The sequence below is a fragment of the Symphalangus syndactylus genome, chromosome 3, assembly GCF_028878055.3.
Source record: "Symphalangus syndactylus isolate Jambi chromosome 3, NHGRI_mSymSyn1-v2.1_pri, whole genome shotgun sequence".
NCBI lineage: Eukaryota > Metazoa > Chordata > Mammalia > Primates > Hylobatidae > Symphalangus > Symphalangus syndactylus.
The window spans coordinates 103628702-103645565 of NC_072425.2; the positions used below are offsets into that span (position 1 = coordinate 103628702).

A 16864-nucleotide genomic window follows, 5' to 3' on the forward strand; every position below is an offset into this window, starting at 1 on the left:
AAATCCCAGAACCTGATGGCTTTACTGCAGAATCAACCAAACACTTAAAAAACTGATACCAACTCTTCACAAATCCTTGCAAAAAATGGAAAAGGCAGGAATACTTCCAAACTCTTTTTATGAGGCCAGTATTACCCTGATAATGAAACCAGAGAAAGACACTAAAAGGAAAAAAACACATTCAAAAAAACTGCAGGCCAATGTCTTCAATATACATCAATGTAAAAATCCTCAACAAAATATTAGCTAACTAATTTCAACAACATATTAAAAAATAATTTACCATGATCAAGGCGGATTTACCCCAGGGATGCAACGATGTTTCAACATACACAAATCTATAAGTGTAATACATCATGTTAACAGAATAAAAGACAAAAACCATATGGTCATCTCATTAGATGTAGAAAGAACATTTGACAAAATTCAGCATCTTTGAGGGCATTCCAAGACGGCTGAATAGGAATAGCTCTGGTCTGCAGCTCCCAGCGTGATCAACGCAGAAGACGGGTGATTTCTGCATTTCCAACTGAGGTACCTGGTTCATGTCATTGGGACTGGTTGGACAGTCGGTGCAGCCCACAGAGGGCGAGCCAAAGCAGGGCAGGGTGTTGCCTCACCCGGGAAGTGCAAGGGGTCAGGGGATTTCGCTTTCCTAGCCAAGGGAAGCCGTGACCCACTACCTGGAAAAATGGGACACTCCTGCCCAAATACTGTGCTTTTCTCAAGGTCTTAGCAACTGGCAGACAAGGTGATTCTCTCCCGTGCCTGGCTTGGTGGCTCCCACGCCCATGGAGACTTGCTCACTGCTAGTGCAGCAGTCTGAGATGAATCTGTGAGACTGCAGCCTGGCTGGGGGAGGGGCGTCCATAATTGCTGAGACTTGAGTAGATAAAGCTGCCAGGAAGCTCGAACAGGGTGGAGGCCATCCCAGCTCAACAATGCCAACTGCCTGTAGACTCCACCTCTGTGGGCAGGGCATAGCTGAACAAAAGGCAGCAGACAACTTTTGCAGACTTAAACATCCCTGTCTGACAGCTCTGAAGAGAGCAGTGGTTCTCCCAGCATGGCGTTTGAGCTCTGAGAATGGACAGACTGCCTCCTCAAGTGGATCCCTGACCGCTGTGTAGCCTAACTGGGAGACACCTCCCAGTAGGGGCCAACAGACACCTCATATAGGTGGCTGCCCGTCTGGGACAAAGCTTCCAGAGGAAGGATCAGGCAGCAATATTTGCTGTTCTGCATCCTCTGCTGGTGATACCCAGGCAAACAGGATCTGGAGTGGAACTCCAGCACATTCCAACAGACCTGCAGCTGAGGGACCTGTTAGAAGGAAAACTAACAAACAGAAAGCAATAGCATCAACATCAACAAAAAGATCATCTACACCAAAATCCCATCTGTAGGTCACCAACATCAAAGACCAAAGGTAGATAAAACCACAAAGATGGGGAGAAACCAGAGCAGAAAAGCTGAAAATTCTAAAAATCAGGGTGCCTCTTCTCCTCCAAAGGATCACAGCTCCTCACCAGCAACAGAACAAAACTGAATGGAGAATGACTTTCACAAGCTGACAGAAGTAGGCTTCAGAAGGTCGGTAATAACAAACTTCTCTGAGCTAAAGGAGGATGTTTGAACCCATCCCAAGGAAGCTAAAGACCTTGAAAAAAGATGAGACGAATGGCTAACTAGAATAAACAGTGTAGAGAAGACCTTAAATGACCTGATGGAGCTGAAAACCATGGAACGAGAGCTTCGTGACACATGCACAAGCTTCAATAGCCAATTCGATCAAGTGGAAGAGAGGGTATCAGTGATTGAAGATGAAATGAATGAAATGAAACAAGAAGAGAAGTTTAGAGAAAAAAGAGTAAAAAGAAACGAACAAAGCCTCCAAGAAATATGGCACTATGTGAAAAGACCAGATCTATGTTTGATTGGTGTACATGAAAGTGAAGGGGAGAATGGAACCAAGTTGGAAAACACTCTGCACGATATTATCCACGAGAACTTACCCAACCTAGCAAGGCAGGCCAACATTCAAATTCAGGAAATACAGAGAATACCACAAGGATACTCCTTGAGAAGAGCAACCCCAAGACACACAATTGTCAGATTTGCCAAGGTTGAAATGAAGGAAGAAGTGTTAAGTGCAACCAGAGAGAAAGGTAAAGTTACCCACAAAGGGAAGCCCATCAGACTAACAGTGGATTTCTTAGCAGAAACCCAACAATCCAGAAGAGAGTGGGGGCCAATATTCAACATTTCTTTTTTTTTTATTATACTTTAGGTTTTAGGGTACATGTGCACAATGTGCAGGTTTGTTACATATGTATTCTTAAAGAAAAGAATTTTCAACCCAGAATTTCATATCCAACCAAACTAAGCTTCGTAAGTGAAGGAGAAATAACATCTTTTACAGACAAGCAAATGCTGACAGATTTTGTCACCACCAGGCCTGCCTTACAAGAGCTCCTGAAGGAAGCACTAAACATGGAAAGAAACAACTGATACCAGCCACTGCAAAAACATGCAAAATTGTAAAGACCATTGATGCTATGAAGAAACTGCATCAATTAATGGGCAAAATAACCAGCGAACATCATAATGACAGGATCAAATTCACACATAACAATATTAACCTTAAATGTAAATGGGTTAAATGCCCCAATTAAAAGACACAGACTGGCAAATGGGATAAAGAGTCAAGACCCATCAGTGTGCTGTATTCAGGAGACCCATGTCACACGCAAAGACACACATAGGCTCAAAATACAGGGATGGAGGAAGTTCTACCAAGCAAAAGGAAAGCAAAAAAAAGCAGGAGTTGCAATCCTAGTCTCTGATAAAACAGACTTTAAGCCAACAAAGATCATAAGAGACAAAGAAGACCATTACAGTATGGTAAAGAGATCAATTCAACAAGAAGAGCTAACTATCCTAAATATATATGCACTCAATACAGGAGCACCCAGATTCATAAAGCAAGTCCTTAGAGACTTACAAAGAGACTTAGACTCCCACAAAATAATAATGGGAGACTTTAACACCCCACTGTCAATATTAGATCAATGAGACAGATGGTTAACAAGGATATCCAGGACCTGAACTCAGCTCTGCAACAAGCAGACCTAATAGACATCTACAAAACTCTCCACCCCAAATCAACAGAATATACATTCTTCTTAGCATGGCATCACACTTATTCTAAAATTGACCACATGATTGGGAGTAAAGCACTCCTCAGCAAATGTAAAAGAATAGAAATCACAACAAACTGTCTCTCAGACCACAGTGCAATCAAATTAGAACTCAGGATTGAGAAACTCACTCTAAACCACACAACTACATGGAAACTGAACAACTTGTTCCTGAATGACTACTGGGTAAATAACAAAATGAAGCAGAAATAAAGATGTTCTTTGAAACCAATGAGAACAAAAATACAACGTACCAGAATCTCTGGGACACATGTAAAGCAGTGTGTAGAGGGAAATTTATAGCACTAAACGCCCACAAGAGAAAGCAGGAAAGATCTAAAATTGACACCCCAACATCACAATTAAAAGAACTGGAGAACCAACAGCAAACGAGTTCAAAACCTAGCAGAAGGCAAGAAATAACTAAGATCAGAGCAGAACTGAAGGAGGTAGGGATACAAAAAAACTCTTTAAAAAAATCAATGAATCTAGGAGCTGATTTTTTTTAAAAGACCAGCAAAACTGATAGACTGCTAGCAAGACTAATAAAGAAAAAAAGAGAGAAGAATAAAATTGATGCAATAAAAAATGATAAAGGGGATATCACCACCAATCCCACAGATATAGCAACTACCATCAGAGAATACTATAAACACCTCTATGCAAATAAACTAGAAAATCTAGAAGAAATGGATAAATTCCTGGACACATACACCCTCCCAAGACTAAACCAGGAAGAAGTGGGATCTCTGAATAGACCAATAACAGGCTCTGAAATTAAGGCAATAATTAATAGCCTACCAACCAAAAAAAGTCCAAGACCAGATGGATTCACAGCCGAATTCTATCAGAGGTACAAAGGGGAGCTGGTACCATTCCTTCTGAAACTATTCCAATCAACAGAAAAAGAGGGAATCCTCCCTAATTCATTTTATGAGGCCAACATCATCCTGATACCAAAGCCTGGCAGAGAAACAACAAAGAGAATTTTAGACCAATATCCCTGATGAACATTGATGGGAAAATCCTCAATACTGGCAAACTGAATCCAGCAGCACATCAAAAAGCTTATCTACCACGATCAAGTTGGCTTCATCCCTGGGATGCAAGGCTGATTCAACATATGAAAATCAGTAAATGTAATCCATCACATAAACAGAACCAATGACAAAAACCACATGATTATCTCAATAGATGCAGAAAAAGCCTTTGACAAAATTCAACAGCCCTTTATGCTAAAAACTCTCAATAAACTAGGTATTGATGGAACGTATCTCAAAATAATAAGAACTATTTATGACAAACCCACAGCCAATATCATACTGAATGGGCAAAAACTGGAAGCATTCCCTTTGAAAACCGACACAAGACAGGGATGCCCTCTCTCACCACTCCTATTCAACATAGTGTTAGAAGTTCTGGCCAGGGCAATCAGGCAAGAGAAAGAAATAAAGGGCATTCAATTAGGAAAAGAGGAAGTCAAATTGTCCCTGTTTGCAGATGACATGATTGTATATTTAGTAAACCCCATTGTCTCAGTCCAAAATCTCCTTAAGCAGATAAACAACATCAGCAAAGTCTCAGGATACAAAATCAATGGGCAAAAATCATAAGCATTCCTATACACCATTAACAGACAGAGAGTCAAATCATGAGTGAACTCCCATTCACAATTGCTACGAAGATAATAAAATACCTAGGAATCCAACTTACAAGGAAGTGAAGGACCTCTTTAAGGAGAACTACAAACCACTGCTCAATAAAATAAAAGAGGACACAAAGAAATGGAAGAATATTCCATGCTCATGAATAGAAAGAATCAATATTGTGAAAATGCCCATACTGCCCAAAGTAATTTATAGATTCAATGCCATCCCCATCAAGCTACCAATGACTTTCTTCACAGAATTGGAAAAAACTACTTTAAAGTTCATATGGAACCAAAAAAGAGCCCGCATTGCCAAGACAATCCTAAGCAAAAAGAACAAAGCTGGAGGCATCACGCTACCTGACTTCAAACTGTAGTACAAGGCTACAGTAATCAAAATAGCATGGTACTGGTACCAAAACAGATATAGTGACCAATGGAACAGAACAGAGGCCTCAGAAATAACACCACACATCTACAACCATCTGATCTTTGACAAACCTGACAAAAACAAGAAATGGGGAAAGGATTCCCTATTTAATAAATGGTGCTGGGAAAACTGGCTAGCCATATGTAGAAAGCTGAAACTGGATCCCTTCCTTACACCTTATACAAAAATGAATTCAAGATGGATTAAATACTTAAATGTTAGACCTAAAACCATAAAAACCCTAGAAGAAAACCTAGGCAGTACCATTCAGGACATGGGCATGGGGAAGGACTTCATGACTAAAACACCAAAAGCAATGGCAACAAAAGCCAAAATTGACAAATGGAATGTAATTAAACTACAGAGTTCTGCACAGCAAAAGAAACTACCATCAGAGTGAACATGCAACATACAGAATGGGAGAAAATTTTTGCAATCTACCCATCTGACAAAGGGCTAATATCCAGAATCTACAAAGAACTCAAACAAATTTACAAGAAAAAAACAAATAACCCCATCAAAAAGTGGGCAAAGTATATGAAGAGACTTCTCAAAAGAAAACATCTATGCAGTCAACAGACACATCAAAAAATGCTCATCATCACTTGTCATCAGAGAAATGCAAATCAAAAACACAATGAGATACCATCTCATGCCAGTTAGAATGGCAATCATTAAAAAGTCAGGAAACAACAGGTGTTGGAGAGAATGTGGAGAAATAGGATCACTTTTACACCGTTGGTGGGACTGTAAATCAGTTCAACCATTGTGGAAGACAGTGTGGTGATTCCTCAAGTATCTAGTACTAGAATTACCATTTGACCCAGCAATCCCATTACTGGGTATATACCCAAAGGATTATAAATCATGCTACTATAAAGACACACGTACACGTATGTTTATTGCGGCACCATTCACAATAGCAAAGACTTGGAACCAACCCAAATGTCCATCAATGATAGACTGGATTAAGAAAATGTGGCACATATATACCATAGAGTACTATGCAGCCATAAAAATGGATGAGTTCATGTCCTTTGCAGGGGCATGGATGAAGCTGGAAACCTTCATTCTCAGCAAACTGTCGAAAGGACAGAAAACCAAACACCGGTATGTTCCCACTCATAGGTGGGAATTGAACAATGAGATCACTTGGACGCAGGGCAGGGAACGTCACACACTGAGGCCTGTTGGTGGGGGGGCTGGGGAGGGATAGCATTAGGAGAAATACCTAATGTAAATGATGAGTTGATGGGTGCAGCAAACCAATATGACACAGATATACCTACGTATCAAACCTGCATGTTGTGCACATGTACCCTAAAACTTAAAGTATAATTTAAAAAAATAGAATCCATAAAATCAGTGACTTTCAAAAAAATTCAACATCTTTTATCATTAGACACTCTCAATACATTAGATATAGAAGGAATATACCTCAACACAATAAAGGTCATATATGATAAGCCCACATATACTCAACAGTGAAAAACTGAAACCCTTTTCTCTAAGATCTCGAAAAGACAAGAATGCCTACTCTGATTATTTCTATTCAAGTAGAGTGGGAAGTCCTTGCCAAAGCAATTAGACAAAAGAAAGAAATAAAAGGCATCTAAATAGGAAAGGAAGTAGTGATATTATTATTGTTTGATGACAAGAACTTATATATAGAAAAACTACAAAGATTTCACCAAAAACTGCTAGAGTTAATTTAAGAATATAGTAAAGTTGTAGAATACAAAATCAACATACAAAAATTAGAGATCTTCATGTACACTAACAATGAACATTCCAAAAGAGAACAATCCTATTTACAGTAGCCATAAAAATAATTTAGAAAGAAATTAATCGAGGAGATAGAGACCTGCACACTAAAAACTATAAAATGTTAATAAAATAAATTGAAAAAGACACAAATAAATGGAAAGATATCCCATGTTTATGGATTGGAAGAATTGACATTGTTTAAATGTCCATAATACCCGAAGTGATATACAGATTCAATGCAATCCCTATCAAAATTTCAATGTCATTTTCCATGGAAAAGAAAAAAACAATCCTAAAATTCATATGGAACCACAAAAACCCCAAATAGCCAAGGCAATCATAAGGGAAAAAAAAAAAACTGGAGGCATCACACCGCCTGACTTTATATTATAAAGCAGCATGGTACTGGCATAAAAATAGACTCATTGACTAATGGGAAAAAAATACAGAGCCTGGAAATGAACCCATGCGCATGTGGAGAACTGATTTTCAACAAAGGTGCCATGAATACAGGAAAAAGACAGTCTTTAATGAATGCTGTTGAAAAAAATTGGATATCCAGATGCAGAAGAATGAAATTAGACCCTTATCTCACACCATATGTAAAAATCACCTCAAAGTGGATTAAAGAAAATAAGACCTGACACTATAAAACTACTAGGGGAAAACATTCTGGAAAAACTACAAGATACTGGTCTGGGCAATGATTTTTTTAGATTTGACCCCAAAAGCACACTCAATAAAAGCAAAAAGAGACAAACAGGATTACCTCAAAATAAAAATCCTCCACACAACAAAGGAAACAACAGAGTGAAGAGACAACCTAAAGATCAGGAGAAAGCCATGCAGCTGATTGGGGTCAGTATGTAAAATATGAGAGTCAATTCTATACAAAGAAAACAAATCTGATTTAAAAATAGGTAAGGGAACTGAACAGACATTTATCCAAAGAAGATCTACAAATGGCCAACAGATATTAGAAATATTGAGCATTTTTTCATAAATAGAGAAATGCAAATTAAAACCACAATGAGCTATCCCCATACATGTGTCAGAATGGCTATTCAAAAGATGAAAGATAATGAGTATTAATGAGAATGTACAGAAATGGGAACGCTTGGACACTGTTGGTGGAAATATAAATTAGTACGGCCATTATGGAAAACTGTATAGAGGTTTCTCAAAAAACTAAACATAGAATTACATATGTAAATTACATATTTACATATATAAATATAAATTAGTACAGCCATTATGGAAAACTGTATAGAGGTTTCTCAAAAAACTACACATAGAATTACATATGATTCAGCAATCCCACTTTAGAATATTTACTCAAAATACTTGAAATCAGTATATTGAAGAGATGTCTTCATTCCCATATTCACTGAAGCACTATTCACAGTGGGAAAGTTATGGAGTCAGCCTAAGTGTCCATCAACAGAGGAATAGATAAAGAAAATACGGTATTACACATGATGGAGTACTATTTAGTTAAAAAGTTTGTCACTTGTGGCAATATGGATGGAAGTAAAAAACATTATGCTAAACTAAACAAACCAGACACAGATGAAGATTGCATTTCTCATTATATGTAGAATATAGAACACTCAAATGCAAAGAAGCACAGAATAGAATGGTAGTTACCGGGGGTGAAGGTGGGGGGGTGGTGCAGGAGGAATGAGGAAGATGATAGTCAAAGAAAACAAAGCCTCAATTAGAAGAAATATTTCTTTTTCCTTTAGATATATTGCATTACAGAGTGAATATAGCAAAATAACCTATTGTACATTTCAAAATCACTGAGAGTTAATTTCAAATGTTCTCACCACAAAAAAATAAGTATTAAAGGTAATGAACATATTAATTAGCTTGATTTAATTATTCCATATTATATTCATAAATATCACTTTGGGCCAGGCATGGTGGCTCATGCCTGTAATCTCAGCACTTTGGAAGGCTGAGGCAGGTGGATCACCAGGTCAGGAGTTCGAGACCCGCCTGAGCAGCATGGTGAAACCCCGTCTCTACTAAAAATACAAAAAAATTAGCCAGGCGTGGCGGCACACGCCTGTAATCCCAGCTACTCAGGAGGCTGAGGCAGGAGAATCGCTTGAACCCAGGAGGCAGAGGTTGCAGTGAGCCGAGATCGCACCACTGCAATCCAGCCTGGGCTACAGAGTGACTCCATCTCTCAAAAAAAAAAAAAAAAAAAAATCACTTAGAACTCCATAATTACATGCAATTATAACTTGTCAATTTACAATTAAAGGTTTTTTTATAGGCCTGGCACAGTGGCTCATGCCTATCTCAGTATTTTGGGGGCTAAGAGAATTGCTTGAGCTCAGGAGTTCGAGACCAGCCTGGGCAACAGTGAGACCTCTTCTGTACTAAAAAACAAACACACAAAACAAACACACAAACAACCTAATAAAAACATCTACAGGCCGGGTGTGGTGGCTCATATCTGTAATCCCAGCACTTTGGGAGGCCGAGGCAGGTGGATCATGAGGTCAGGGAGATAGAGACCATCCTGGCTAACATGTTGAAATCCTGTAACTACTAAAAATACAAAAAATTAGCCGGGCACGGTGGCACCACCTGTAGTCCCAGCTACTCGAGAGGTTGAGGCAGGAGAATCACTTGAACCCAGGAAGCAGAGGTTGCAGTGAGCTGAGATCACGCCACTGCACTCCAGCCTGGGCGACAGAACGAGACTCTGTCTCAAAACAAACAAACATCTATGGCAGGAGATTCCCAGTAATCAGGTGAATAAATTGACGTGGTTTGTGAATATCTTGCAGCTTCTTTCTCCAACCACCCTAGTGCTTAATGGGCCTATGTACAGAGTGGCCACGGCAGCAGGGATATGGTGGCAGGATGCTATGCATGGGCTGAATAACATGGACTTTCCCACACCAAGGCTGACATGGATACCACTGTTGTTTTTTTGTTTTTTTTGTTTGTTTGTTTGTTTTTTGAGATGGAGTCTGGCTCTGTTGCCCAGGCTGGAGTGCAGTGGTGCAATCTCGGCTCACTGCAAGCTCCGTCTCCCGAGTTCACGCCATTCTCCTGCCTCAGCCTCCCGAGTAGCTGGGACTACAGGTGCCTGCCACCACGCCTGGCTAATTTTTTTTCGTATTTTTAGTAGAGACGGGGTTTCATTGTGGTCTCGATCTCCTGACCTCGTGATCCGCCCACCTCGACCTCCCAAAGTGCTGGGATTACAAGCGTGAGCCACCGCGCCCGGCCGGATACCACTGTTGTTGAGCCTGATCTATCAACATCAGAGATCAATGCTGAGCCCTTTGATGTGCCAGTACCCGCTAGGGGACTAGATAGATATCTGGTAGCAAATTGATTCCATCAGTCTCTTCTTTATGAGGAATAGGCAGGGATTTATCCTCATTGGAATAGGTATGTATTCTGGATATGAATTGGGCTTCCCTGCTGATAATACACGGCCAGCGTCACAATTTGTGAACCTATGCATTGCCTCACTCATCATTACGTGATTATACAAATGTTGCTGGTAACCAGTGAACTCATTTCAGAGCAAAAGAAGTGCACAATGGGCTCATGCCCATGGAGTTGATTAATCTCCCAGCACCAATCACCTAGAAGCAGTTGATCTAGCAGAATGCTAGAAAAACCTAGTGAAGACTCAGTTATGATGCCAGTTTGGAGACGATGCCCTGAAAGTATGCGGTTCTATTTTACAGGATGAAGTTTATAGTTTGAATTAGTAACCAATATTTGCTGCTGTCTCTCCCAAAGTCAGGATAGATGGACCAAGAAATCAACATACAGAATTGCATATCATTCCCCTCACTATTAGTAATACTTGCAGAATTTTTGCTTTGAAATTTGCCAATTTAGAAGACGTGGTTCCAAGGGAAAAATGTTTCTACCAGGGGACACGATGATGGTTCTATTGAGTTAGAAGTTAGGGCTACCACCTGGCCATTTGGGGTTCTTCATGCTACTGATCCAACAGGCAAAGATGGGGTTAATCCACTGGATGGGATGACTGACTCTGTTTACTAAGAGGAAATGGGGTTGCTGCCTACACCAGAGCTGGGAGGACTATGTTTGGAACTCAGAAATATTTCCACCTCAAAAGGGCAGGTCCGCTGAAGATTCAGGTCCTTCAGAATGAGAGTTTGAGACATCAAACATCACCAGGTTAAAAACAACAGTAAAGACAGCTTTGATCTGGTGAAGTTGTGGCTGAGAACAAAAGAGACAAGGGATTGGTAGTGAAAGAAGAAAGTTATAAACTATTACCTTGGGACTAGTTATAGAATTAATGACTAATATATATATTTTCTGTTGATTGTATAAGTGAGTGTTCATCTCTGTACATGTAAATACAAATTTTTCTTTCATATGCTTCCCCTTATTAATTTTCACAAATTTTGTTGGCAGGTAGGTTTACAATTTCCTCTTTAGGTGACCAAATATTCAGATGGAACTATGACTGAATTTTGGGAGTAGTTATCATAGCCCAAAGATAAATCATTTATGGATGTGGATGCTCTTATTGTAACTTTAGGCTCCTCATTTTGAGAAAAGGATGAGAACATCTTCATTTGTACAAAGGATAGTTGCATTTCTAAGTGAAAACATAGAGTTGTTTTTGTTGTTTGTAAGACAAATACACATAGAAGGATGCGAGCGTGCTGAATAGCTAAAGGGATGGATTTTGCCAGTTTCTGAGTTATTGTCCTTTAGCTTCAAACCCACTCTTCTAACTCAGCTTTGTGATGCTGGTGTTAGGACTACAAACTACATTCCTGCTTTGCCACATGGTTTCCTAGGCTCTGCCAATAGGGGATACTAGAGGAAAACTACTGGATTGGAGAAGGAAAAGCCTTGTTACTTCCAGTTTGCTTCTTATTCCTATTCCTATCAGTGTCCTCCAGCCTCTTTTCACTCTAGAAGCTGCGGCCCATTCTAGTAGCAGCAGTTGAAGCAAATTTACAGTTTCTAACATTTGCAAAACTAGCTGCATCATACTCACTCCACCTAAGACACACCAGCTGTCCACTGCCCCTCTCCTCAGAGGCCTGAATTTCAGCTGCTCGGGGCACACTTCTTTTGAAGTTTAACAATTTTAACCTCTTCCCGTTATTCCCTCAGCCCTAGAATTGATAGCTTCTTCCTGCAATTGCTACCTCTATGACATCTTATTGTTCTCTTTTGCTTTATCAGTTCTTAATAACTAATAAACAACTTTTCATCTTCTCTCAATGAAAATGACTGGTGTGGTTTCTGTCTTTTGAGAGTAGTTTCAGTCTTCTGACTGGACTCAAGTTCAGCCTAAAACTGCCTTCTCACGTATTTTAAGTTCAGCTTAAAGGTTTCTCCATACAGAGAAATACTGTAAACCAGAGGTGTAAACAGATTATAACCTAATCTTGTTTCAATCAAGAAGTTTTGGCCAATTGAAGGCAGCCAGCTGTTCAAACCATGTTTAAATAAAGCAAACACGAAGATGTAATCAATCCAGCTGTTTCTGTACCTCAACTTCCATTTTCTGTATGTCACTTTCCTTTTCCTGTCCATAAATCATCTTCTACCACAGAGCTGTGCTGAAGTCTCTCTGAACCTATTTTGGTTTTGGGACTGCCTGATTTGTGAGGCCTTCTTAGTTCAATCAAACTGTTTAATTTGTCTATGGTTGTTTCTTTTGGCAACTCCAAGTGATTCAAAAGGTAAACTCAAGCTAGATCGTAAAGCATGTAACAATATGCATTGAGGAGTTTGGACTTACCTTAAACAAGATAGCATTGAAGGGTTTTTAAAGCAAGTAAGTGACATAATCAGATTTGAATTTGAGAACAATTACCCTCATGGCACTCTAGAGAACAGACTGGAGGGGTCAATACTAGAGGAAGTTAGGAAGATATTGGAGAAATCCAGATGAGATAATAGGTTGAACTAAAGTGAAAGTGTGGATAGAAAAATCTGAGTGAATGTAAGAGTTATTAAATAGAATAGACTTGGTGATAGGTTGAGTAAAGGTGGGGAGGGAACAAAAGGAATGTATTTCATGCAGAGGTAAGGAAGAGAAACACATCAAAGATGACACTCAGTTTCTGGTAATGACAGCTAGGTGATTGTTCATAAAAAGAAGCCCAGACAGGGTGATCAGGTTTAGGGCAATTGAATGAGTGGAGTTTTGAACTATAGTCTTTGGGTTTTAGGATAGCTAGGGGTAGATATCTAAGGAATGCTTGGATTCAGAGGTATGGGGCTCATGAGAGAGATGTAGCCTAGGGAGAGATCTGGATATCATCAAATACATGGTTCAGAGAGCCAAAGGAGTTGATGGAGTACCCAGAGGGGGAATGGAGTAAGAAAGATATAAGACCAAAATCCTAAGAACAAAATGTGAGGATGTTTGGTGTGGTACTTTGAGTAAGCAGGTGTTTCTTTTTCTTTCTTTCTTTCTTTTTTTTTTTTTTTTTGCAGATGGAGTCTCACTCTGTTGCCCAGGCTGGAGTGCAGTGGTGCATCTCCGCTCACTGCAAGCTCCACCCCCCGGGTTCATGCCATTCTCCTGCCTCAGCCTCCCAAGTAGCTGGGACTACAGGCGCCCACCACCATGCCCGCCTAATTTTTTTGTGTTTTTAGTAGAGACGGGGTTTCACAGTGTTCACCAGGTTGGTCTTGATCTCCTGACCTTGTGATCCGCCTGCCTTGGCCTCCCAAAGTGCTGGGATTATAGGCGTGAGCCACTGTGCCCGCCGCAGGTGTTTCTTTTCATTACTGAATTTGAAAGTTACCATGAACTGTGTCCAGAGTTAGGGCCCATTTACATGATCTCAGGAAATTTGTCTTGCAGTCTCCTTTTGGAAGAGTTACTATCATCTAGTGTTGACTGTCATGCCTGCACTGTCTCCCTACACAGGGGACTCTAGTGGGACTACCCTATTGGCATCACTATTTGATGACCAGTATGGGGTGCTCATCTATGAGGAACTGACACAGAGGTACCTAAAGGAATGCTTGGCACCCTACGAGCAACATGAGAACCTTCGAGTGGGTAAGACCACTGTAAAGCAAGTGTCTAAAATGTCACTTGATGGGGACACAACCAATAGGTGCTGACCCAGCAGGTTACCTTTAGCAATTCAATAACATTTTCCTCTGGGAGGAAGTGTAATGGTATAGTGGTTAAAGGCATAGGTGCTAGGAAAACTAAAAAGGTTGAAATCCCATTTCTTGCTCTTATCAGCTATTTGACACCTAGTAAGTTACTTCATTCCTCTAAGCTTCAGATTATTCATCTATAAAACAAATAGCAAATCATAGGGAAATTGAGGTTTAAATAATTTATGTAACATGATCTATATAATAGATGAATAGCTATATACTATATGTAATCTAATAATAACCAATGTAAATCTCAGTATGTGGCATACATTCTATGTTAACTACATGTGCTTGATGTCAGTTTATTGCCTCTCTTCTCCAAAGTGATTCTGCCTTACCAGCTCTGTTTTGATGGAGATTTAAATACTTTTCCTTTGTAGTGAGAAAATATCTAGCTTTATCAGTGGAGAGTGCTGGAGGATCATTGCAAAAGCAGGGATTTATCTAGTGTGCTGCCATTTTTGCTTCTCCTTTGTTCCTGCTGCACAGATGCCAGCAGCATGTGTGTTGGGACACCAGCATACTCCACCTACCTGCATGTCCAGGATGTATAGTCTTTTGCCAAGCTTGTAGCCTGGCCTGGACTGGTGATCACCTCACCTGGCACTCAGGACAGGATCAATGAACATCTCATGCTATAGGGCACTCTGCTCACAAGTAAACTCCGGATGCCCTGACTCCCTCTTTGTGCCTACCTGGCTATCAGCCTCTGCCCATCTGTACCCGAGTTGCTTATTGTGTAACTCTAGACACAAACACTGTGCACTCTAAGCCACACATGTCCTTAGGCCTCATACCCTCTGTGTGCCTGTTACCATCCTCAACCTGCTTGCATTGCATAAGGTTGTTAAGACGCTCAGATATCCACACTGCATATCCGTCTGTACACTGCCTTACCAATGAGCAGAATCCCCAAACTCCCAATTCCTTCGTAAGCCTGCCTGCCTGCCAGCACCATCACACCTGCCAGAGGGTAGTTTCCTGCTTGCTTAGCAACTATACACTAGCTCTAGCCTGGGCAACACAGCAAATGCCTCTGCTATCTACTAGGCTCTGAATCCCAACCTTGGGAAGGGCCTCTCTTTCCAAGTTTCTTCTTCTGTGGGTACTCTGCCTTATCCCTAGGGTATTCCTTTGAGTTCTCTTTACAACTTTATAACAGTTTTACAGTTACGTCCCTACTTAATACTTTTTATATTAAACTTTCCATATTCAAATTGATCGTTTGTTCCAGAATGAACAATGACTACTATACTATTTTTAGATATTTTATTCAACTAATATTTATGGAGTCCCTACAATGTGGCTGGCACTTTATACGTATTGGTCAAACATCAGAGAACAGAACAAACTTTCTGCCTTATGGAACTTGCATTCTCTATAGAAAGACTGAGATTGGGCTCTCTCCTCCTGCCACCCAAGATGCCAAAAAGAAAGGCTAATGGGAAGAAGCAGGTGGCCAAGAAAGTGGTGAATCCCCTGTTTGAGAAAAGAATTAAAAATTTTGGCATTGGACAGGACATCCAGCTTAAAAGGGAGCTCACCTACTTTATGAAATGGCCCCATTGTATCAGTTTGCAGCACCAGAGAGCTATCCTCTATACGTGGCTGAAAGCGCCTCCGGTGATTAACCAGTTCACCCAGGCCTTGGACCGCCAAACAGCTACTCAGCTTCTTAAGCTGGCCACTGACCAGAGAAAAAGCAAGAGAAGAATCAGAGGCTGTTGGCCTGGGCTAAGAAGAAAGCTGCTGGCAAAGGATATGTCTCTGCTAAGAGATCACCTGTCCTTCAAGCAGGAATTAACACCATCACCACCTTGGTGGGGAACAAGAAGGCTCAGCTGGTGGTGACTGCACAGGACATGGATCCTATCGAGCTGGTGTCTTCCTGCCTGCCCTGTGTCATAACATGGGGGCCCCTTACTGCATTATCAAGGGAAAGGCAAGACTGGGGCATCTAGTCCACAGGAAGACCTGCACCATTGTAGCCTTCACACAGGTTAACTTGGACAACAAAGGAGCTCTGGCTAAACTGTTGGAAGCTATCAGGATCAATTATAACGACAGATATGATGAGATTCCCCATCACTGGGGAGGCAGCGTCCTGGGTTCCAAGTCTGGCTCGCATTGCCAAGCTGGAGAAGCCAAAGGCTAAAGAACTTGCCACCAAATGGTTAAATATACACTGTTGAGTTTTCTGTACATAAAAATAATTAAAATACAAATTCTCTTTTAAAAAAAGACTGAGATTGGGGCAACAGAGTTAAACAATGTGAGATGTGTCTTTGGGTCTAGAAGACACAAAGGTACCCTCACATGTTTCATAAAGCTAAGCTTTGAGAACAACTGCAATATTTTGAAGATATTCACTATACTAGTTTATTGAAGTGTTACAATGTTGCATTTCTCCCTACTTTAGATTAGTTGGTTTAAAACATTATCTATTCCAAATCCCATTCATTCAAATGTTTTTACCATAATCTTTTTGTTTAGTCATATTTTAAAATCAAATTGCTATTGAGTGAGCTTGTCTTACAAGTTCATCATGATATACATTTTAAATGTAAAATTTTACTATTCTTGTAGCCTGGTGCTTTGTTCTCCTTTCAGTCATCTAATGTGAGTGGCAGCATTCATTAGATATGCCATTATATGCAG

At 40.3% G+C, this 16864-nt stretch overlaps 1 pseudogene; it reads left to right on the forward strand.

The window, feature by feature from the left end:
• The first annotated feature begins 15628 nt into the window (after positions 1–15628).
• LOC129478555 (large ribosomal subunit protein eL8-like) lies at positions 15629–16398 on the forward strand (annotated as a pseudogene).
• The last annotated feature ends 466 nt before the right edge of the window (positions 16399–16864 follow it).